Raw genomic sequence first — 24043 nt, 5'->3', positions numbered from 1 at the left:
ATAGGCAGCCATTGGGCATCCTATTTCCCCCTATTCTGCCGACGGAATAAGGGGAAAGAGACCTCTGATATCATGGGTGGCTACCCATGCAGCTCCCTATGCATCAATGAGCCCAAGGATCCCTGTGCTTGGGCATCCATAAACATCCATGAGCTTGATATTGCATGGGTGACCATGAGCTTGGGCATATATGACCTTGAGCATCCACATGCATCATTGGGCATCCACAACCATCCTTGGGCTTCCACATGCATCCATTGGCATCCGTTGCCATTCTTAGGCATCCATTGGCTTCCATTGCCATTCTTTGTCATCCTTTGGCATCTTGGGGTGACCATAGGCATCCATTGGTCATCCTCTTTCCCCCTATTCCACCGGCGGAATATGGGTTGGAGCATGTCCTAATGAGGAATAGCCTAGATTTTGAAGGCCTCTTTCCCCCTATTCCGCTGGCGGAATAGGGGGAAAGAGGCCTTCAAAATCTAGGCTCTTTCCCCCTATTCCATCGGTGGAATAGGGGGAAAGAGGCTTTCAAAAGTCCTAATGAGACTTTCAATAGGGGGAATGAGGCCTCATTAGGACTTTTGAAAGCCTCTTTCCCCCTATTCCGCTCATTAGGACTTTTGAAAGCCTCTTTCCCCCTATTCCACCGACGGAATAGGGGGAAAGAGCCTAGATTTTGAAGGCCTCTTTCCCCCTATTCCGCCGGCGGAATAGGTGGAAAGAGGCCTTCAAAATCTAGGCTCTTCCTCATTAGGACATGCTCCAACCCCACAGCAGAATAGGGGGAAAGAGGATGCCCAATGGATTCGTTGGGTAATGCACATGGCCTATGGGCATTGGATGTACATGGCATTGAGCATTGGATGTAGCTTATGGTAGCTCATGGATGCATAGGGAGCCACCCAGGTGCTACATGGGTAGCCACCCATGATATGAAAGGTATCTCTCCCCCTATTCCGTCGGCGGAATAGGGGGAGAGAGACCTCTGATATCATGGGTGGCTGCCCATGCAATCCCATCTCATTGCTCCAAATGCCCATATCATTTCTCCAAATGCCCATCTCATTGCTCCAAATGCCCATCTCATTGCCCATCTCATGGCTCCAAATGTCCATCTCATTGCTCCAATTTCCCATATCATTGCTCACCTCATTGCTTCCCTACCCTATTCCACCGGCAGAATAGGGGGAGAGGCATTGCTAATTTCAAATGCTTGGGTGAAGCTAATTTCTCATATGAGCTCCGAATATAGCCATCCAAGTACTCAAATTGACCGGAACAAGTCATCTAGATCCATATACATGGTTAGATTTTTCAAATTATATCTTATAAAAAAAATTTATAAGAAGTTTATGTATACCATCACCCTTTAAAGCCTTAAAAATGGTAGCATGGGCTAATATTTGCAACTTTATGTTGGGGAATAGGGGGAGAGGCCCATCTCATTATTGCTCCACATGCCCATCTCATTGCTCCAAATTCCCATCTCATTGTCCACCTCATTTCTTCCCTACCATATTCTACTGGCATAATAGGGGGAGAGGACCATCTCATTGCTCCAAATCCCCATCTCATTGCTCCAAATGCCCATCTCATTGCACACCTCGTTGCATTATTTGGCATCCATTGGCATCCATTGGGATTCTTTGGCATCCTTTGGCATCCTTGGGCATCCTTTGGCATCCATAGGCATCCTCTTTCCCCCTATTCTAGTAGCAGAATAGAGGGAAAGAGGATGCCCAATGGATGCCTATGGTCATGTACATTGTACCTTGGGTTTTTTTTTTCTCATGGATGTAGCTTTGGATGTAGCCCCTTTCATGGGGGATGCCTATGGTTGCCTATGGTCATGTATGCCCAAGCTTATGATACCTTGGGATTTCTTTTTCTCATGGATGTAGCATTGGATGTATCTCCTTTCTTGGGATGTAGCCTCTTTCATGCATTGGGTGGCACTGGGGATTGACATTTGATTTCATGCATTGGATACAGCTGGGGAGCAACACTTGCCCAAGCTCATGGATGCATAGGGAGCCACTCAAGAATAGTGGATGTAGCACATCTGCATGGGTAGCCACCCATGATATCAGAGGTATCTCTCCCCCTATCAGAGAACTGTGATATCATGGGTGGGCAGCTCCTATATCCCCTATTCCTAGGTGGCTCCCTATGCATCAATGAGTCCAAGGATCCCTGAGCTTGGGCATCCATGGGAATCCATGAGCTTGGACCATGAGCTCTTTAGTTTCATAATTCTCTAGTTGCTATGTCAATACTTATTCCTTACTTTACCTCTTAGGTATTTCTCCTTTTGTGATTCTCATTTGGGTGGAATAGGCAGATTGTACATTAGGTTTTTCTCACAACATGGCTGCTCTTTACTGTTCTTATGATGCTATGTCAATACATGTTCTTGACTTTCATGAATCTCTCTTTGCATATTGTTGGTTGGAAGATTGGAAACTGAATTGATTTTTGTATTGGCCCAAGGTACAAGATCACCAGGTTTTTTTGCCATGGTCAATTATATTCTTTGATTGATTTTTCATTCAACAGCTTTCTTTTCCTCAAAATAGAACAAATAAAGAATGATGGCTGAGATCTAATATCCAATTTTGTTTTGTGTATGCTAGAAGTCATGACTAGGTTAGAAAATAGGAAATCTCCAATAGGTGGAAAGGCAAGTGGTAAGAAGAAAAAGACTGCCAAAAAGAAGGTGCAAGCACTAGTAACACCATCACCCACATCTGCTGACACACAAGCCAAATCTCCAAATGCAGAGGGGGTTGAAGAGATGTGTGTGGAGAAAGAGTCTGCTACCAAGAAGGACACTGGAAAGGCTATGGGTGATGGAGAAGGTGATGAATTTTCCTTGAATCAATGGATGGTAATGCTGGAAGTGATTTTCTTGAGTCCATAATTGTCAATAGAGGAATGATGCCTCCCCTTTGTGAAGATTACTTATCAACCCTAAGGTGAGATAACTTGGAAATGGCCTCTCCATTCTTAAGAGAGCATTTGAGATGGAGGGATATGTCCCCAAAAAGCGGTCCTTTATTCTTTCAATTGAGATGTGTGATGGGACAACCAAAGAGGTGGATGATGATATAAGATCTTCATGTAATAAGCATTGGCATGCTAAGTTTGAGCATGAGCTTCAACAGACTCTTGCATGGCAATTCTTGTCCTGCAAGATGTTATATGTGTGGGAGGGAAACCATCAAACTGCCTCATGGATGGAGAGCATTAGGGAAGTCTTTGTTAATAACAAGGCAAGGCATATCAGGACTCATGCACATATTATAGCTCTAGAGGCTGACAATGAGTTGAGGTTGATTGCAGCTTTGCAAAGGTTTAACTTGTGATAATCATCTTTCATTCTTCCACTAGTTTTTCCTAGAGTTCTTATACTATGTACCTCCTGTTTTTATTCCTTCTGCTTTGGCTTCATCAATTCCTCTATATAGTTTGAATTTGTTGTTTTGGTGCATACTTGCTTTTGTAGGGCAAGTGGTAATCTAATTTTTAAGCAGCTTGTAAGAAGCTGCCTCCTGGGATTGATAAAGATGAAAGAGTTGTTAAGATAGCTAGGATTAAAAGAACAGTCACTCAAACATACAGGAGGAAGGTGCATAGGGTGAGTTTGTGCTTTTGCCTTTGTCTACTATTATTACTATGCATTGCTTTCAAATGTCATGCTGAATTTCATTTATATGTTTTTCACAGATTTTGTCAATAATAAATCCTGCTCATGGCAAAGATTGGTTTGACAAATTATGGTCCTTGCCATATGAAGACACAATAGCTAAGGTTACACTTGACAAGTTGTATCAAGTGGCCATTGCTTCATGTAGCAAGGCTAGGAAGCTTTCAATTTTATCTTTGCTTGGGTCTGATTTAAATTTGAAGAATAGTTATGGAATGCCAACAAGTGACCATGCCTTCATTGGGTGGCTTGCAAAGGAGGTTTTTATGGACCAGGTTCTTGAAGAGTGTCATAGGTTGTTGTCACAGGTTCAGGCTTCCTTTGTTTGTTTTTCCCCTTTGGAGTTGCTAGAGCATCCAACACTATGTGAATATTTTGAGGATATTGTGGCAAGACATTAGACTGATTTTTATGAGCCCCTTGCCTCCTTCATGTATGTGGCTACCGTGCTTGCAAAAGAGGTTGACCTTGTGAATGCAAGCAGAAGAGTTGTTTTCAGATACGCATTCATCTTTCATTGCCTAATTCTAGATTTTCTATTTCATAATGTTCTTATTCTTTCTATTGTTTGGGTTTTGAATAGGTTTATTCTTCATTTGCTGGAAAGAAAAAAGATACAGACCATTCCATCTATTTGCAAGGCATGGACAGTGCTCAAGCCTCCTACATATTGCATGTACACACATAAAGTCTTTCATGAGGGCATGACTACAAAAGGAACTATAAGGCTTTCAGAGTGGGAGAGAAATCATTGTCCATGGTGGTTATAAATGAGTAGTGGAAAGTGTGTGGAGGAGGAGGCTTTAATGCTAGAGAGGTATACTTTTCCTGTTGGTTCTTTATGTACAGATTGTTCTTAAGTAGTTTTCTATGCTTGAATTGCCCCCTTTGTTTCTTGTTAAGGCATTCGAAAGGTCAATGTAAATCTGATTCAGGATCCTTTGGAGAAATGACCGAGGAGGAACATAAAAAACTAGAGGAGCAACAAAAGATATTGGTGGAGAAACAAAAGTAAAATATAGGGAATCCTGATATTGCAAAAGGAGGGAGAAGTAAGAATACAGACTTGGGTGGAGATGGTAAGCTGAATCATCTTTCTTGGATTTTTTCAATTCCTTTTTTTCAATGATTGTCATTTGATATGCATTGCGGTTGCAGATACTCTGGAATTTGATGACTCTGGGATAGTGAGAAAGCCTTTCTCCATTGATTTTATTTGGGTTCCACTGTCCATGTTGTCACTTTGGAAACATTTCCTCATACCAAGGAGTTTGGTGAAGGTATGGGAGTTTGACTACATCAAATTGGGCAAAGAGATAATGCAATCACAGCTTGCATATGGATATCAAGTACTGCCCAATTTCTTTGCACTTTTGCACCAACAAGGGAAGAAACAAAACTCACAACAATGCACATGGAGTGTGGACTATTGCATTGTGGATCTTCCCATAGGGTATGCTGCAGGTGGTGAAGGGGAGGTTCCACCTTGGAATGTTGTGACAAAAGATCATATCTCCTCTTCCTTCACCATTTTTGCAGCTGTGATGGATGACAATGGATGGGGATTGGTTTTCTATTCTCCATCCACTCTGCCTGTAGTGGAGCACTATGCACTACACTTGAAAATGGAGGTGACTTGCAGGTAAATTACTTTATGTTGAACATAAGCATGGAACCTCAAGGCATTTCAACACACTTGGGATTGGTGTAAAGGTGAGTCTTCAGCAAAATGTTTGCTTCACTTCTCCTTGTGTCATACATCACATAGAAATTGACTCAAGCTTTTTTGAATAGTCTTATATTTTCCATGCTATGGCCATGAGGAGGATATGAGAAAGACCAAAATTTAACATGGAATCAGCAAAGAGTGTGGCCTCCATGATGAGGATGAACTTGGATGGGAACTTGCTTCCTCATTACTTGCCTTTGGTCTAGCGTTCCAAGAAGGTACGCAAGGGGGGAGCATGGCATGGAACTCTTGAGATGAGTCCTGCATTCTTAGTTATGTTCTTGGAGATGTTGTGTCCTCCAAATGGTTCCATTCTCGAGTTGGGGACATGGACATGACCAGGATTTAGGGTTGGACTACACTCTAGTCACTTTCTCTTGGCAATAGACAATGACTTAGAGATATGTACTGGACTACTACTATTTATGCAGGTGTGGGATCGTCTAGACAGTAGGATACGCTCATGGATGTTGATGCTGAGGAGGAAGAAATCAATGTTGCCATGCAATTGGACTAGTGAGTTAAAAAAATGTGGTTCTTTGTTCTGAATGAATACCTTTCATTTAGGCATGTAAGAGAGTTCTAGATTTTCATTTTTAAGGGAATTGCCAACTTATGCAAAGAGTATGGCCATGCACATGGAAAGAAATCAGGAGTCATATGACTATGTGCTGAAGGAGAAAAGGAGACGACGGCTTCTATTCATGGATGACTCTGTAGATGAGATATGGTTTTTGGTTCTTATGTCATCTGGGTTATATGCCTACAGTTTATGGTCTTCTACACATTGACTATATCGCGCATAGTCGATATTTATTTTTGGCTCTCATTTTGTATCTTGATGGTCTCCCTACCATGTTCCGCTGGCTTTTTGGATTCAATCTTGATAGTCTATTCTATTGTATGACATTATTTATTGTAAGATTATATGATAGGCATTCCTCTTCCTTCGTACTATGTCATGTGCTTCTCCTGTTTTGTAAAAGGTTTATTGAAATTATGAATGTAAATGGTGCTTGTGGACTACAATTTTTAGTGTGACATCCTGGATTCATTATCCGGATTTAATGTTTTCCTCTTTCAATTATATAGAAATACTAGCTCAAACTCCCACATCTACTTTGGGTATGGAGAGAATAGAGAAAAACAATAATGAATTTTAACATAAGAATGTTCTAAAACAGAAGGAATCATTCAATTGCGGTTACAAATGACCTTGACGTGTTCTAACAATTTATTACAAAACTATACATCAAAGTTTGTACTTTTAGAAAATAATAAATACAGTTGATGTTTACATATGCTAGCGAAATAGTGTTCCGATATGATTCCTTGGATGAATATAGATAGGAACATGTTGCAAAAAACATCGCTCGGACTTCTTTGCTCGTGGGTTTATGCTCGTACATCTAGAAAATCCTTCAAAATCTATCTTCTCATATGTCTCAGATTACAGTCTTGCATCTTTTACTTCACCCAATCGACAACTCATCCTCTCTAAATTTATTTAGTCGGTTTCACTTTATTTAAAGTCTAATTTATTATATACAATAAATCTCTCATGATAAGAATCTGATAATGATATCATTCTTGTCTTCCATCACTTTATTTTGTATATTTCAATGTATTCAAAATCTATCATCTCACATGTCTCGCATTACGGTTTTGCATCTGTTACTTCACACAAGTAGTCTACCCTTCTCCAACCATCATCATAGCGCATCTGAGCCTCTCCCACTTCTTTATTTTAAATCTTTCATCTCACATTATGATTCTTCACTTCTATCCCTCTCTAGTCATTCGTCTTCATCTCACCCGCAGCTTTACTCTCAAACTCTTCTTCCACTTTGCTCTCATTACCTTCCTCCTCTCCTCAAACTTTCTCCTCCTTCCATCTCACCTACAACATTACTCTAAGTTAAACCTCTTCTTCAATCTCACCTTGGAGTCTACTCCCATTACCATTCTTGCACTCTTCTTTCATCTCACATCCTTATCATTCGTCTTCATCTCGCCCGTAGCTTTACTCTCAAACTCTTCTTCCACTTTGCTCTCATTACCTTCCTCCTCTCCTCAAACTTACTCCTCTTTCCATCTCAACTACAACATTACTCTCAACCTCTTCTTCAATCTCACCTTGGACTCTACTCCCATTACCATTCTTGCACTCTTCTTTTGTCTCACATCCTTACTCTCAAACTCTTCTTCCATCTCGCCTTGGAGTCTACTCCGATTGCCATTCATGTACTCTTCTTTCATCTCACAGCCTTACTCTCAAACTCTTTTGCCATCTTGCCTTACTTTCTCGCTTTCTCTTGTTCCTCATTCCATATTCTCTTAGCTCAAAGCTTCATGGACCTTTTTGAAGTCATCAATTCCGTGGAGGAAGCCATTATCACCAACAAAGGTTGGATCGCCGAGAACGAGGCGAACAGAGAGCAAAAAAAAAGACAATGAGCTCCACTAATCCAAAAGGAAAAGGAGTTTGCTCTTCAAAAGCACCTAAAGAGGGAAGAAAAAAAAACAGTAGGTGTACTATCAAAATAAATATTTTACTTTCATATAGGAGAGAGCTAGTAGACTATCTTACGGGGGGGTCACTCATCATATGTAACCCTATCACGTGAGTTCAACAAAAGGATATTTTTTATTTCTAAAATTTACAGAAATAAATATACATAAGGGACTATTTAAAATAGTTTTGGAAAAAAATTACATATTTGTATAGAAAAGGGGTACATTTTATTGATGAAAAAATTATAGATAAGGGATTTTAAAAATAGGCCTTGAACGCACGTGATATAGAGGGTTTATACATAGTGACCCCCCTGAGATCTTAGGGGAGATTTCCACCACATGAAGTGCAAGCCATACGGAGCCGAGAAAGTGCTATCAAGGAAAAAATCTATAATTCCTTACTTCTCTTCTGTAGTTTTAACTATATTGATCATGATGAGATGGTCTCAGCACAAGAATTGGTTGAATTTGGGATAGAAATGGAAAATATTAATGCCTTCTAGTGAGAGGCTTATTGTAATTTTTGAAGGTGTTTGTTAACACCATTATAAATATTATGAGAGTTTACAATCGATTCTTATATTTTGGTGTAACTTGTCTGTGTCACATTAAATTTTATAATTTTGATTTCATTTCCTTCCCAAAACTCAAAAAAATTGCTTGTTTTTATGTTTTCATCTGTCTTTTGAAGAGTGGTCTTTTTTTTTTTAATCCAAAAACTAGTCCAAAAGTATCTATAAAAAAGAATTTGTACATTGACAAGTCCAAAATTAATGAAAGTGTTTTCTATTAGCTATTAGATAATCTTCAAGATGCAAAGTAAGATTAATTTCTTCAATAGGTCGCATAGCTAGCTCTCCATTAAAATCAAACACTTTTAGTTCTTGAACCGCATGCTTAGGTGTGTAATTCTCAATGATGGGTCATCCTCCATCATTCTTCTGCAAGTATTTCTCCTTGTATGGTCCACAGGGACTTGATCAAGCATATGAACATCCTTCTTCCAATATTCATGAGCACTAAGAAAGAATTGGATCACGTCATTGATAATCCAACCAAGGAAACAAGTGTCTTACTTTGGATTGTATCTACCTCTTCTTGCAAAATTTTGCAATTCTAGTGCAAGCCAATGTTTTTGAGCATGTTCACACTCCTGTTCTTGGATCCTTCAATGCCAACCCTTTGAACGCTTGCCTGGCAAGTGCTTCAATTTCCTAAAAGCCTTTTTAGGTCTTCTGCAATGTCTTGTGCCATACCCCAATCAATGATTCCAACATGACATGCACCATTTGAAGTAAAGTTGGGCAAGATATTGCCAGGATGCAAATCTGTGTGGAACCATTGAGCTTGATGCAATCGTGATACTTCTTTTAGGAGAGCATGAATCAAGTGAAGGAGATTCATACCAAGTAGTTGAGTCTTTCAAGCTCATCTCTTGATTCATTAATTGCATCATCAAGTGCTCCTTGTGCTTTTGCCCTTTTTTTCTTAAAAATACTATTTTGAACCTCCCTCTTTGAGAGAGTCCAAATATCTAAATCTTGGAGTGATCCCATCTAGCTCCCATGCCTTGTGAGCATAAGGGCCAAGGACTTCTCCACAAGATAGGTCTATGTGGAGGCTAGACACCACATAAATCCGAATGTAAGCTTTAATCAATTTTTTATTTTTTGAATTCTAATCTTTTTTTCCAAAAATATTATTAATAAAATTTAAAATAATAATTAAACTCAATGTAACATTATAAAAAGATAATTATGAAGACGCACACCATAACAAAAGACACCTCCCTCTTTGAGAGAGTCAAAGGATTTGAATCTTGGAGTTGTTGTATCTAGCTCACGTGCCTTGTGAGCACAGGGGCCATGGAATACTCTACAATACAGGCCTATGTGGAGGCTATGTGCCACATGAATCCATGTTAAATGATTGGCTAACAATATGCCATTGCCGGCTAGCAATGTCATTTGATGGATGATGCAAAGCTCATAGAGCTAGGATTGTGCCTTGGAGCTAGATGGGCCCAAGAGGATGGTCAAAGAATGAGAAGAGAGAGTGGTATAAAGAGATTAAGTTTGGCCCTTCCTTCAAAAGTTGATGTGTATAAAAGGCCAAGTTATTGACTTTGGTCTTCATTGTTGGATGCACAAGTTTGGAATACAAGGTCCCTCTTCTCTTCCAAGAGTGTTTTTGGGTGTTCCCTTGTTTCCTTTATCTTGCCTTTGTGTTTCCCACTCCATCCCCACTCATTCTCCTTTTCTCCTCCCCTTCCTCCTCTCTTCTCCCATCTCCCCATCAGGGAGTGCACTATGAAGAAAACCTAGGTATCACGTGCATTCAAGGGGTATTTAAAAAACCCCTTAGCTAAAAAAATTTCCCCAATAAAACTACCCCTCTTTACTTATGAACTAACAGATTTTTTAAAAAGTTGAATTAAAATACCCCTCTTGTTATTGTAATCCTATTAATTTTTTTCCAAAAGTGGTATTAAAATATCCCTCCTTTTGAATGCAGGTGGTATGCTAAATGTTTTGGAGGTGAACCCCTTGAGATCTCCCCTTTCCTTGTTTATCTCATGGAAACACATTGCAACAATCCGAGAGCCACTTGAGTGACACTTGCAGATGGCTCATGCTTTGCATTGCTCTCACAAGAAGTAGCTTGGAGTGGAGGCTTCATTAGCATTCCTTCAAGATTCCCATGACACGTAATTCATCGTTGAGACCACACATCTTTGGCATGGTTGCCGAGCAGTTCAAGGTATGCTTTTGCATTGCATTTGCTTTCTCTCATCCTCTACCCATTTCTCATTGCTTCAAGCTTAACTTGGAGATTTGTTACTGGAGTTGTAGAAGAGGAATGAGTGGAGATGTGTGAGTTTAGGAAGAGAGAAGAAGAAGCTGTCATTTTCTTTCTAGAAATTATTTTGGATCATTTGAAGCTTGCATTTTATGTTTTTTAGTTTTTTGATTTGGTATGAAGATATTTCTGAATATTGCTAAGGAGTGTATGATGTCAAAACTCATAAAAAACAACCAAGAAGGAGGAATCATGATGAAAATCAAAGTGGTTTTGGGTAAGGACAGTCACCTCTTCAAGAAATCTCTCATTTCGCATTCAAATGTTGTTTGTCTTTCTTATTTTTTGCATTGAGTAGGTAGACTAGGTAGTTTAGCATCCCCCTATCACAAAAAAACATGAAACAAAAAATTCAAAATCACCAAAAATCATGAAAAACCAGTAAAAAAAACTCAGTTCATATCTTGATGACTGCTCCCCTTAGGCCTCTATCCCACCGGTTAAGCGGTCATTGACCCATCACCATAGCTCTATCTTATCGGTCAAACAGGAATTTACCGATCGCCTTAGGCCTCTATCCCATTGATCACAAGTGGCACCATAGCTCTATCACACCAAAATGACACATGTTAGTACCTAACCTGCCGCCCTAATTAATTGCTGTCAATCAACTATCCCACCGATCAAACAGGCATTGAGGTGATGCCATAATTCTACCCCACTGGTCGTTGCCTTAACTCTATCCCATCGGCTAGTGCCATAACACTATCCCACTGGTCATTGCCTTAACTCTATCCTGCCGATGATCGGTGCCATAACGCTATCCTGCTGGTTGTTGCCTTAGATCTATCCCACTGGTCATTGTGTTAATGCTATCCCACCAACCATTGGCTTAGCTCTATCTTGCCGATCGTTGCCTTAGCTCTATCCCCACATCCAGAGGGATAGATCTAGGAACACAAAAATTAGGAAAAAGCAGTGACATAAGTGTAATCTGTTGGAACACTGAAAGGAAAGCAAAGAGTGGACACAAACTCAGAAGACTTGCTTATAGAATGAAGAAGAAAGAGGTCCTTAAGTAGGCACCTCATACAAGGTCACTGACATCACTGATGACCTCAAAGCTCCACAATCATCTCCTCAATCTGCTCCTAGATTCACTCAATCATCCTATGTGGCTTTTCCACCACCTAACTGTGCTTGTGGGCACCTAACTGTGCCTCTAGCACTCACACATAGAAACATATATTTTGCATAAGCAAGCCATGAGAGGCTCTAACCCAGGTATTGGGTAGTGTCTTCTCTCTTACAGGGCTTAGAATAACAACTGAAATGCTTCAAAATATAAGCATTTAATGTAGCAAAGTCTTGTGATCAAATTTCAAACAATGATGCTTCTTCTTACATGCTTCATAGAAGAGGCTAAAATGAATACTTTCCAATCAAAACCAGGTCTAGTAATTCAAAACAAAACTGAAGCCACACTTGTACTGAAGTTATTGAAAGATTCAAAAAAACCAGAAATACTAGAGTAGCATTTTATGTAGCATCATCTTCAAAAACTTGTCCAAAACTGTCAAAACTGAAAAGCTGAACTTGGAGGGCTTGTAGCTCACTCTTCAAAGCAAGGAAAAGAGGGCTTTCTGAAGCAAAAGAAAGCTCATATACCAAAGAAGGTCCAGCACAGAGGTTGGACGAAATGGTGCACACTTTTGCCCGGGAGAGTTGCTACAGGCTGAAACTGAGTTTTGACGATTTCTCCCTCGTTACTGAACCAAATGACCTGAAAAATGGCTCAAAATCTTCGTCTTGAGGTCGCCCATCTACTCCTAAGAGGGCTTAGGCAATGGCGGAGCAGGCAGGGAGTATTGAGCAACAGAAGAAATTCACTGTTTGGAGAATGGCAGCCACCACAAACGTTTTTTCTTCAATTGCTTGCAGGTGGAAGTTCGCCCATACTAGAGGAGTTTCCAGCTCAGAGGGTTTGGGCAATGGCCGTTTGTAGATGGAGAACCAAGCTCTCAAAGATTTTGGGAAGAAAGAGGAAAATGGAGAAGAAGAAGATGAAGAAGAAGATGATGATGTGGCAGAAATGGGCTCAAGGGGGATCAAAGGGCTCTGATACCATGTTGGAACACTGAAAGGAAAGCAAAGAGTGGACACAAACTCAGAAGACTTGCTTATAGAATGAAGAAGAAAGAGGTCCTTAAGTAGGCACCTCATACAAGGTCACTGACATCACTGATGACCTCAAAGCTCCACAATCATCTCCTCAATCTGCTCCTAGATTCACTCAATCATCCTATGTGGCTTTTCCACCACCTAACTGTGCTTGTGGGCACCTAACTGTGCCTCTAGCACTCACACATAGAAACATAAGGTGTGCCTGAGGCATACACCTTGAGATATCCCAACATAATCTAGCACCTGAAAGTAGAGACATCAAGCATCAAGAAATGATGAAATTTGCATGCAGATTGCATTTTGAAATAAATCCCATTTAGCTAGAAGGGGCTACCGCCCCTTGTCCCTGCATCAAGGTGGACTCAACCTAGAACTGGGGCGTCAAGTATGCCAATGAACACATGATATTGAGATTAGGAAGAGTCCTACAAGCTCACCTAAGCCTATAGAAAGTGCTTAAAATACCATCTTGTCGACCTCAATACCTAGTTGGCATCCTCAGGGTTAGCAAGCTCAAAGTCGGTTCTCACTCCTTGCAATAATCACCACTAGGTAAATTATCTAGCTCAGAAGAGTCCATGAGTTAGGACAAAGACATGGGTGAACCCTCTAGTGGTAGAGCCTTAGTGGCTATGAACTCCATCCCTGATGATCTCCACTCTAATGCCCAATCTATAGCAGGAACTAGCATAAAAGAAACCCTTTCCAATATCATGGGAAGGTTTGGATTAATAGACCCAACATAATTGCTAAACCCATTTCCTGGGCAGACTAGGGCAATGATAGCGCCTCAAATGCTAGCCCAACCACCGATGTTAAAAGAAATACTTAGGGGATCAAGTCCCATGACACCTATTGGCAATCAACTCTCATCGTATCAATTATTTGATGATAAACAATCCTATGGGGATGGATTTGGGGACCCAGATTCGCGCAAGGGTCCCAAATGCTAGAGCAAAGAGGAGAGAAGAGTAACCTCTAAGGCCCAGAATTAAGATCCTCCATCTCGGAATCCCTTATGATTCCTCCTTGGCAACATAACATGGGAGATATTCCCTACCAACAACTGCCCCTTATGGGCCCATGCTCGTAGGGAACATAGCACTCCCTAGAGGACCTCCAGTCCAACCTATTAGGCCCAACCCGACCCAAGTCACAATGCAAATTCTTAATTGGCTTGAATCCTCCCATCCCAACCTTGTGCCATCAAATCCATGGAACCCTTCATCAGGACCACCAATGTACAGGATAGGGCCCATCGTAACCTCCTCCTATATCGCAAACGGTCCTTATAGACAAAACTATGATAATCCTAGTGTAAGTGCTAGGAAGGGGGGCCACAACACCACCTCTAGCATTTACAGGAAGGGATACCAACCCCTCAAGGAGCAATCCTAACACAATCTTCAAGCTAAATCACCAAGTTTGTATGAAAAGGAGACCCAGTCTCTCATGTTGAGAGATTTGAATAAATTTGTGAGACATTTGGTGATATTGGAGATCTAGACAAGGTCAATGCTTTTAGCTTGGCAAGGATGGACAATGGTTTAGATCCTTAAACCCTGAAGAGAAAATAAATTCGGACATGTTGCGTAAATCTTTCATTGTGGGGTTTGCCCCTAGTGGTCCCAAGTGGGGCGCAATTAACCAAACTTTTGAGGTGAAGTAGAAGGAGATTGAGTCCTTAAGAGACTATATCACAAGAATTAAACATCTGAACTCATGATGTTAACCTCATGAGAGGATGAGTGATGCCCATCTTCTGCCATAATTCCTCATAGGGATAGGGGATGCTAAGTTGCATGATCACCTATTTGCTATGAATCTCACATCGTTTAAGCTATGTAGCAAAATAGCAATACACCTAGGGGATAACATGAGGGAGAAGCCCCAAAAGGATAAATCCTTAGGTTCCTTTGAGATGTCCTAAACAACAAAGGCTTCCACCTTAGAGGTATCTAGGGGTGCAAGCATGATGCCCGAGGTGCTAAACATGGAAGAGTTGGCCACCGATCTATTAAACAAGTTGAGCTAGCAATGTAAGATAGAAGCACCAAAAGATGCTCCTAGCAACCCCATCTATTTACTTGAAGAGATAACATATGACGTGGGGTATGCAATGGAAATCATTCCACTAATTATTTCTCTCATCTTAGAGTTAGGCCACCACTCTGTTGTGCCCATTGTGCTCATTGGAAAAATCATGACACATCACATTGTCGTTATCCTAGGGTGATTCCTCAACCCATGTATCAACAAAGTCCATAGCTAACATTGCTTGCACCACCCAATCCTTCCAATCAGGCACAATTGGCAATATAAGGAGCCACATCAACCAATCAAGGGAAATTTAGGGCTCAAAATATTCCATTACCCCTGCCAGTACTAGGACCTCAACCACCGCCACCACGAACTACTCCCCTAAATGAAGTATTGGTGGAAGAGCTACCTAGTAATTGGGGAGACCCCAAACTCCCTTTAGTGAAAACAACTATCCCCAATATGGTGATAATGCAAATCGGTCCAACATTATAAATCACTACATTATACAAGATGACGAATACGTTTCGGTCTACCAAACGGCACCAATTTTTAAAAAAATCAGAGGTAGGAAGAACACATTCAATGCCATGTGTGTCAAGGGCCACACTTAGCCAATGAGTGTCCATATAAGGGGCAATCTAATCATCAAATCACATATGCACTTGTGTCTAATGGACCACCGCCATTATGCACTGGATGTTAAGGATTTCCCAATGATAAGGCCATCCAAGTCCACAAGCCTTAACCTTTTGAGTGTTGAAAGAGGCCATGTGTCATTAGTATCCTTGAATGTAATCACGAGATTGCAAGCTAAATCCCTTAATAAAGAGCTTTGCAAACAATCCAAAAGGGATAAAGCTAGCACGTCACAACCTAGGGAGGCAAGTGAATCAAAATGAGTAAGCACCAAGGGTGCCACACAAATTAGGAAGGGACACAATAAGGTCATCCAAGAAGGGTTGGATGAAGATACAACCTCCCTAGCCACATCTTCTTCTAGTGGTACTTTCTCAAATGGAGGCACTTTCTCAAATGGAGCCTTGAACAATCCTCCTCTCAAAGCAATCAATGAATCACTAAGGAACCCTATCCAAGGTAGTCCCATAGTGGCCAAAAGTCAGGATGAACATGCAAACCCATGGCTAGAGAAACAACACCTTATAGAGGGGCAAAACTTGGTATGCGAGTGCTAAGAAAAATTTGAGAAAAGACTCAAGGAAAGCAAGAGAACTTATACAATCTATCCTTGAAGGCACTAGTTAATCAATAGAGCTTGTAAATCCTTGCAAGTGCCCAAAAGAGTGGAAGAGGAAATTACCGCATGCTCTTCAATGTAAGGGTCCACACTAATGCAGTGAATGTTTGAAGAAGACCCCACCTTGCAACAGCTAAAGGAGAAGGACAACATGTACTTATATAGCTTAGAAGAGTCGGAATCAATAAGCAAGGAGCCTATCATTGGTCCTCGATACATTACAGGATCCGCCTCATTCATATCCACTGAGATCAAGATGCCTATCGCGACACTAAATTACATAATTAATTCTAGTCTATGGAGAGACCTCTCAAATTGGATGAATGGGCAAATAGTGACCACTAGTCCACTAATCTTGAGAATGTTGAGTCTCCCATTCAAGCTCAAGGCCTTCCAAGTGTGCCAGTCAACAAATTGGGCCAATACTTTGGTCTTGAAGACTCTTGGTGTCCTCCTATACCTGAGTTAGAAGACTCAATACATTGGATGCATACACTGGCTATAATAAATTTGCCAAATGCTAAAGGATCTCAATTTATGCACCTTGACAATGATAAGCCTACTGCCATTACACCTTTTTACACCATAATAGTGGTACTATCTAATCAAATTATGCTAGGAATTGATAATGTTATTGATCCTAATGAGATAGATATGACTGCATCTCAAGTTAGCGTAGTGCCGACATCAGCAATTCCAACATGCCGAATACAAGCCATGGTAGATTGTTGAGCAAGCCACAACCTCATCTCCTGGGAGACAATAAAGCATCTTGTCTAGATAATAATGCTAAATGTTTCCATGGACAATTACATTGTGCCTTGCAAGTTTTTTGTAACTCCTGCAGGTACCTTAATGGAAGCCACCATTCTTGGTAAAATATGGATGAAAGATAATTTAAAGTGTTATTTGGTGATGATTCAACCAAACAAGATGTGCTAACAACTACCAAAACTACTCCAACATTCAAGAATCAACATCCAGTTGTTCCACTTCTAAACCTTGGCAAGCATCAACCAAAAAGAAAATGAAGAAGAAGAGCAACCAAGCAAGTATGGGTCTAAAAGGATCTACTAGAGGCCCAAGGGTACTTTGAAGGTAAATCATATATTTGGGTTCCAACAAAACCTTGAGATCAAAATCCACCCCATCGTGTAAACGATGAAACTCAACATCGGAGAAGAAAACAACGCCATCCAAAAAGGAAGGTACCATACTGTTGGGTTACCAAAAGACTACTAAAGGATTAGGGATATTACCTTGGAAACACTTATATTTGGGTACCCAAGTTACTAACTGCAATGAGAATACCTCCATCATCTTCCAATAGTAATGACAAGATGCCCAATAAAGAGTAGAAGAAAGAATGGAGGCACAAGCTTCTAAAATCCTCAACCTCAACAAATGAGAGGCAAATGACAACTTTGGACCTATTGATTTTGAAAATGCAAGGAAAATATTAGAGAGCATAACCACAAGAATATACCTTGAAAAGGTAGAGCCACAAGAACCTGCTCACAAAGATAAGGGAAAAGCACCAATACAGGAGGGCCGCACACATAGAGCATCCTCTACCTCCTGTCAGGTAGCCACACAAGAACCTACTTGACCACTAGTCTACCAAAAATCCATTCAATTCACTGCATCCTCTTCAAGGAAAATGGTAATTATACAAGAAACTGTCTCCAAGAAAGAGATAGTAACACAAGAAACTACCATGAAAAGAAGGTAATCTGCTTTGGAAGCTACACAAAAACCTTCCTTAGTACAAAATTTGGCATCAAGCTTTGTGACAACTACACGTGTCACACCAACCATGCCAGATCTTACGATGGCAATGTGGATCCCTAAGCATAAAAACAGGGTAGCTGACCTTCTTCAATTTGTATGATGGCTAGCTTCACCCGTCTAGAGCCACAAAAATAAGAGGAGAGATCTAAAAGGTTTGAGTCTACAACACCAACAACAAAGCATTCATTGGCAATAGCTACACAAGAACCTGATCCTAAAAGGGAGAAGTAACACAAGAACCTACTACAACATTAACAAAGAGCAAGGCAATGCTAGTTCAAGGCCTTCATCAATTATGCCTTAAAGAAATATAAATCCACTCCTTCAATATAACATTCAATAAACTCCATAGAAGTACACCCACAAGAACCTACTCCTAAAAATGGAGTAGATCCACAAGAACCTGCTACAACAAAAAGTGTTGGAGCCCTTCACAACATGTTGCTACCATGGAAGAAGCTCCTCATGAGAAAAGGTCTGAGGCTATTCAAAAACACATTCAGGGATTTGCGGCAGTATTAAAACCTTAGTTTTAAAGCGTTGTATTAAAATGTTTTGAAAACTTTTAAATTAACCATGGGGCATTTTAAAATGCCCCAATAGTAGTGAATTTTAACCACCGGCTCGGTTCCCAAGTGGTATATCCATACACCGCTCGGTATTTAGACAAAACACTACCCGATAAACCATTATACTGCTTAGTGTTGTATACACCGAGAGGTATAATTAACTACACCGATGACGACATGTGTTTAGCTACACTGCTCGGTGTTGTTAATGTTATAAAAACCAGTGCTGCGCTCATACTATTCACATAATCGAGATTCCTAAAATATTGTGGAGTCTTGGGAAAGACAAAAAGCATAAGAAAGAGGATAAACAAAGCTACAAAGAAATTTGTAAGTTTTGTTAGTCCTTGTAAGTTCAAAATAGTATTTGGTACTGGTGGTGGGCTTGCTTTTGCCGGTTGGAATCCACTCGCACTTAAATACTAATTGGATAATTAGCATTTACATATTATTAGGTGAAGAGTAAGTTAGTTGTGTTAGGAATTGAATAGACATCAGATAGTGCATGCAAAGCACAACCCTTATGCTCTCAAGATCTACTTTATCAATCTCTTCTCCTCTCACATATGATATGAAGATAGAATAGACAACAATAGAGATAAGAGATTCTACACAGCGAGTTGAATAATCTCAACACAACTAACACATAGAAGTCTGCTCATTATAGATCAAAAGACTCTTTATTTAAAAAACCAAAACTGGCAAAAGACCAAGCCTCATTGCTATTGCGCTTGTCAGTGCTACAATTGATTTAATTTTCAACACTACATAAACTATAGACTCTTCTAACAGTTGCTAGAGCTCACAAGGAGCAAGACTCACTACATAAGCTTGAAGCCTTTGACAAAGAGAGATGTATCCAACTACACCATGCATGTTGCCTAACACCGCCACGAGCTGCAGCCACCACCATGACTCCTAGCTTGTGGTAAGGTTGCCCACCCTACTATTACATGGCCAAAAGCCATGCAAGTGACCAATCACTAGTTTGCCTCATGCATGGTCCAATTACAAGCCTTGGACCAAAATAACACGTGACCTACAGATGGGTAGCATAGCGACCCCTCTCAAACCTTTTGTCACCCCATGAGGATAAGCACTAATCTCCAACATTCCCCCCCTCCTTGGCTAAAATGGAGAGACTTCAACTTGTTCAAAAAGAACAACTAACCAATATAGCAAACTCCCAAAGAGCTTCAATATGCTCGCAAAGAGCCTAGTATCTAGAAATGCTTTACAAAGAACAAAATTTCTCACAAAGAGCCTGAACATAAGTCGCCTTCCCAAAATCAAAAAGCCCATTCTTAATCCTTCAGGAACTTAGCCTCTACATTCATGGATGCCTCTTTCACACCTTCCACAATCATGGCCTTCTCTTTTCCTTTATCTGGCTTTGTGACCTCATCATGTCTCTTAGTGTAGTAGAACTTCTCCACATGACCCTCCTTGCCACAATAATGGCACTTTCGAGTATCACGAATCCTCTTTTTCTTGTCAGTTAGGGAATATACCCTACTGTCGATCAATGTACCATAATTTTGCTTTTCTTCACTCATAAGCATTGCCACACAGTCGAGAAAATCCAGGTCATCATTAAGACGCAATATTTGAATTATTTCTCCATATTGCTCTGTGGGTAAACTCTTGAACAAGATTGCCTTCTTGTCTTGGTCCTCCACCTGAGCTCCAAGATCACTAACCTATCTCAGGAGAGCTTGCATACGATTCAAAAATACCCCTAATGTCTTTGATGATCCATCCATTTCTTGCTTTAAATTAGACTTTAAATGCTTCATTCGAACACCAAAAAGTGTATCTAGAGTATGTCAATTTTCTACAGCTGTCTTATTTATGTCAAGATGATGAAAATAATTAATTCCAAGAGCTCTTCCCATGAAGCCAACTACCTTCTCATCTCTCTGCTCCCAAAGTGATATTTTATCAGCATCAGAGGAACGTTCTTTTGGCTTTTTTTTAGTACCCGCCTCCAAATGCCACAATCCTTTTTGCATGAAAAGCAGACGTGTGGCCAATTGCCACGATGCAAAATTCTTTCCATTGAACCTTACTAGGATAGCTCCATGCTTATCCTTCCTGGTTGAATCCATGCTCATAGCCTCTACGGATTGAGAAGAGCTCGGAAGTAGGCTTCTGCAAGTATATGTAGAGATGTTATTTGACCGTGTCGTCTACTCCGTTGCTTCTTTACAACTTTGACGTTCTACCATCACAGTGCTAATGAATGGGACATGCATGCACCTTACAACAAACCAATGTAGCTCTTTGAACCTGGGTGCTCTAATATCACTATTAGGAATTGAATAGACAAGAGATACTGCATGCAAAGCACAACCCTTATGCTCTCAAGATCTACTTTATCAATCTCTTCTCCTCTCACATATGATATGAAGATAGAATAGACAACAACAAAGATAAGAGATTCTACACAATGAGTTGAATCATCTTAGCACAACTAACACGTAGAATTCTGCTCATTATAGATCAAAAGACTCTTTATTTCAAAAACCAAAACTGAAAAAAGACCAAGCCCCATCACTTTTGTGCTTGTCGGCATTACAATTGATATAATGATCAACACTACATAAATTATGGACCCTATAGACTCTTTTAACAGCTACTAGACCTCACAAGGATCAAGATTCACTACACAGGCTCAAAGCCTTCGACAAAGAGAGATGTAACCAATTGCTGCAACATCTTTTATGGAGGATTGCTGCCATGCATGCTGCCTAACACCACCATGAGCTCCAGCCACCACCATGACTCCTTGCTTGTGGTAAGGTTGCCCACCTTATTGTTACATGGCCAAAAGCCATGAAAGTGACCAATCACTAGTCTGCCTCATGCATGGTCCAATTAGAAGCCTTGGACCAAAATAACACTTGACCTAAAGAAGGTGAGCATAGCTACCCCTCTCAAAACTTTTGTCACCCCATGAGGATGAGCATTAATCTCCAACAAGTTGCATGTGACATTGTATGTAGCTTTGGAAAAATAGATGATTTTTATTTTTTGCATGAAGTATTTAAGTTGTAACTTGTCTAGATTCTAGACTCTTTGGAAAGACTTGTCCCTTAGGACTAGGTAAAGAGTTTGTTAGTTACATGGTTAGGGATTTTAGTTTAGTTACATAACTTAATATTTCAATCTAGTCGCATGAAATATTGTAGATAGATACTAGCAAGTTTTGGAAAAATGGAATAGTAGACATTACAAGATGCATGAAATGATTTACTTTTGGAAAAGATTATGTTTGTGTGTATGTTTTTCTTAATTTTAGCATATGTATTTATTTATAAGCATGTAACTATAGCTTGTACTATACTTCAAAAAAAAGTCAATGAGCCGGTTGGAGGTTCGCTTAAGCCGACCTAGAACAACTTGTTCGTTGATGAATAATATTATACCATGTGCCAATTGGAGGTTCGCTTAAGCTGACTTGGAACATCTCTTATGTGGTTCAAATTTATAATATATATTACTAAAACTCTACAAACTAGTATTTAAGGGTGATGAGGAAATATTTGACTTTGAGCCGGCAGGCTACATATATGCCGGCCGTTTGCATCTTGCTCGAAGTCTATCTAGTTGTGGAGCTCGCAAAATTATGTCATGTACATGTACAGAGATAGTGGTATACATAGGTTTACTATTCTTATGTTTAATACATTATTAGGTGAAACAGATTAGATATGATTATATTGCATATGTTTTAATTTGTAGCCCTTATTAGAACTCAAACTCCATAGTACATATATGCGTAGAAAAAAACAATATTGAGGATTGAGGGTATTAGGTTAACAAATTCTCCTAGCTTAGAAAGTAGTAGTAAACTTCTTTATAACTACTTGTGTAAGTAATGCTAGCTATTGCACCAGTGTGTGTAAAATACCGACAACCATCAATAGAGCATGATGTTGCAGATGATCATGGTGCAGATAGATGCTTACTCGAGAGAGAGAGAGAAGAATGTGGGAAAAGGTGATTTGCCATCCCATGCCTATTTCAACAGGTAGATTACGACATTCACAATCATCCAATTACATTGGGAGGGGGCAAGATAGTTGGATGATTTCTCTCTCTCGAGGTCTAGCAAGCTTGCATGGAGTATTCTTAGTGTCCCAAATAGCCACATTGATTTTGGATGTAGAACTGTAAACAACTCCAAATATTGTTATGTGTCCTAGAGACGAAATGATATGGTAGTATCTAGAACATGAAAATTAATGTGAATGAACGTAGTACTTATATAAAATTTTGTATGTTTCTCTTACAAACTTCATTGCAAGCATGGCTCTAGAAAAACAAGAAAGAAACCCAACAAAGGCTCGCAATTATGTTGTTATGTTGCCTGCTAAGAAGTGGATATGCAACTTTTGTTATGAGGAGTACTTAGGCTCCAGCATAAGAATGCAAAAACACTTCTTGGGGGATAGCAACAAACACATTGGAAAATGCAAGGGGCTAGGAGTTGAGAGAGTTATAGCCACTCTAGGCGAACAAATGCCTAAAAGTACGGACAACCAGGTAGATAATATAGTCGCACGCCACCAATCCCATCCTCATGAATATAGGCCTAATGATAATACTCACACCTCAAGCTAGTCAATCTGTAGATGTGCCAGCTCAAATTAGTGGTGTGGCCTCGTAGACACAGATGACAAGCCGCTCTATGAAGTATATGGAGAGTGGGAAATGTAGCGACATGTCTCGTTTGCAATTGCATCCGCATCTGCAACAAAGATATTTGGAAGAGTCATTTAAACAAAAACATATAGAGAAATCTCAACAAGATGTTTTTGAGGCCATTTGTCACACCGATTACCCACTAAGCATGGTTCAAAATCCACATTGGAAAAGAGCCTTGGCATCTATAGCAAGGGCGGGTCTAGGCTTTATGTTGCCAAGTTACAATGCTATCCGCAACAACTACTTGGATGCATACTATGAGAGGATGAAACTAGAGATGGAGCAAGTAGTATACAATGGTATTGAGAGAACAGGATGTACCATTGTTAGTGATGGATGGAAAAACGTCACCAAGAGGCCTATGATCAATATCATGATTGTGACATTTAAGGGATAGGCTTTTTGTCAATCCATTGACACAAGTGGTAATGCCAAGACAGGTGAATACATTGTTGAACAATTGGAGTTTGTAATTCTGGATGTTGGGGAGCATAATGTTGTTCAGATAATCATCGACAATGCGAAGAAGTGTAGGAAAGCTAGAAATTTTATAAATCCAAAATATCCAACAATTTGGGCATCGTCGTGCTCTTGCCATGGCCTTGACCTTGTACTTGATGATTGGTATAAATCAGCGGAGACTTTGTGGTTTAAAGCAACTGTAAATGTGAAGGATGAAGATTGGTGTTGTACTTCCTCAACCATGAGAGATTGTTGGGCATATTCAAAAACCACCA

The sequence above is a fragment of the Dipteris shenzhenensis genome, chromosome 30, assembly GCF_047967505.1.
Source record: "Dipteris shenzhenensis isolate YYH24624 ecotype China chromosome 30, Dip_SZ_1.0, whole genome shotgun sequence".
Taxonomy (NCBI): domain Eukaryota; kingdom Viridiplantae; phylum Streptophyta; class Polypodiopsida; order Gleicheniales; family Dipteridaceae; genus Dipteris; species Dipteris shenzhenensis.
Note: the sequence above shows the minus strand (reverse complement) of the source record.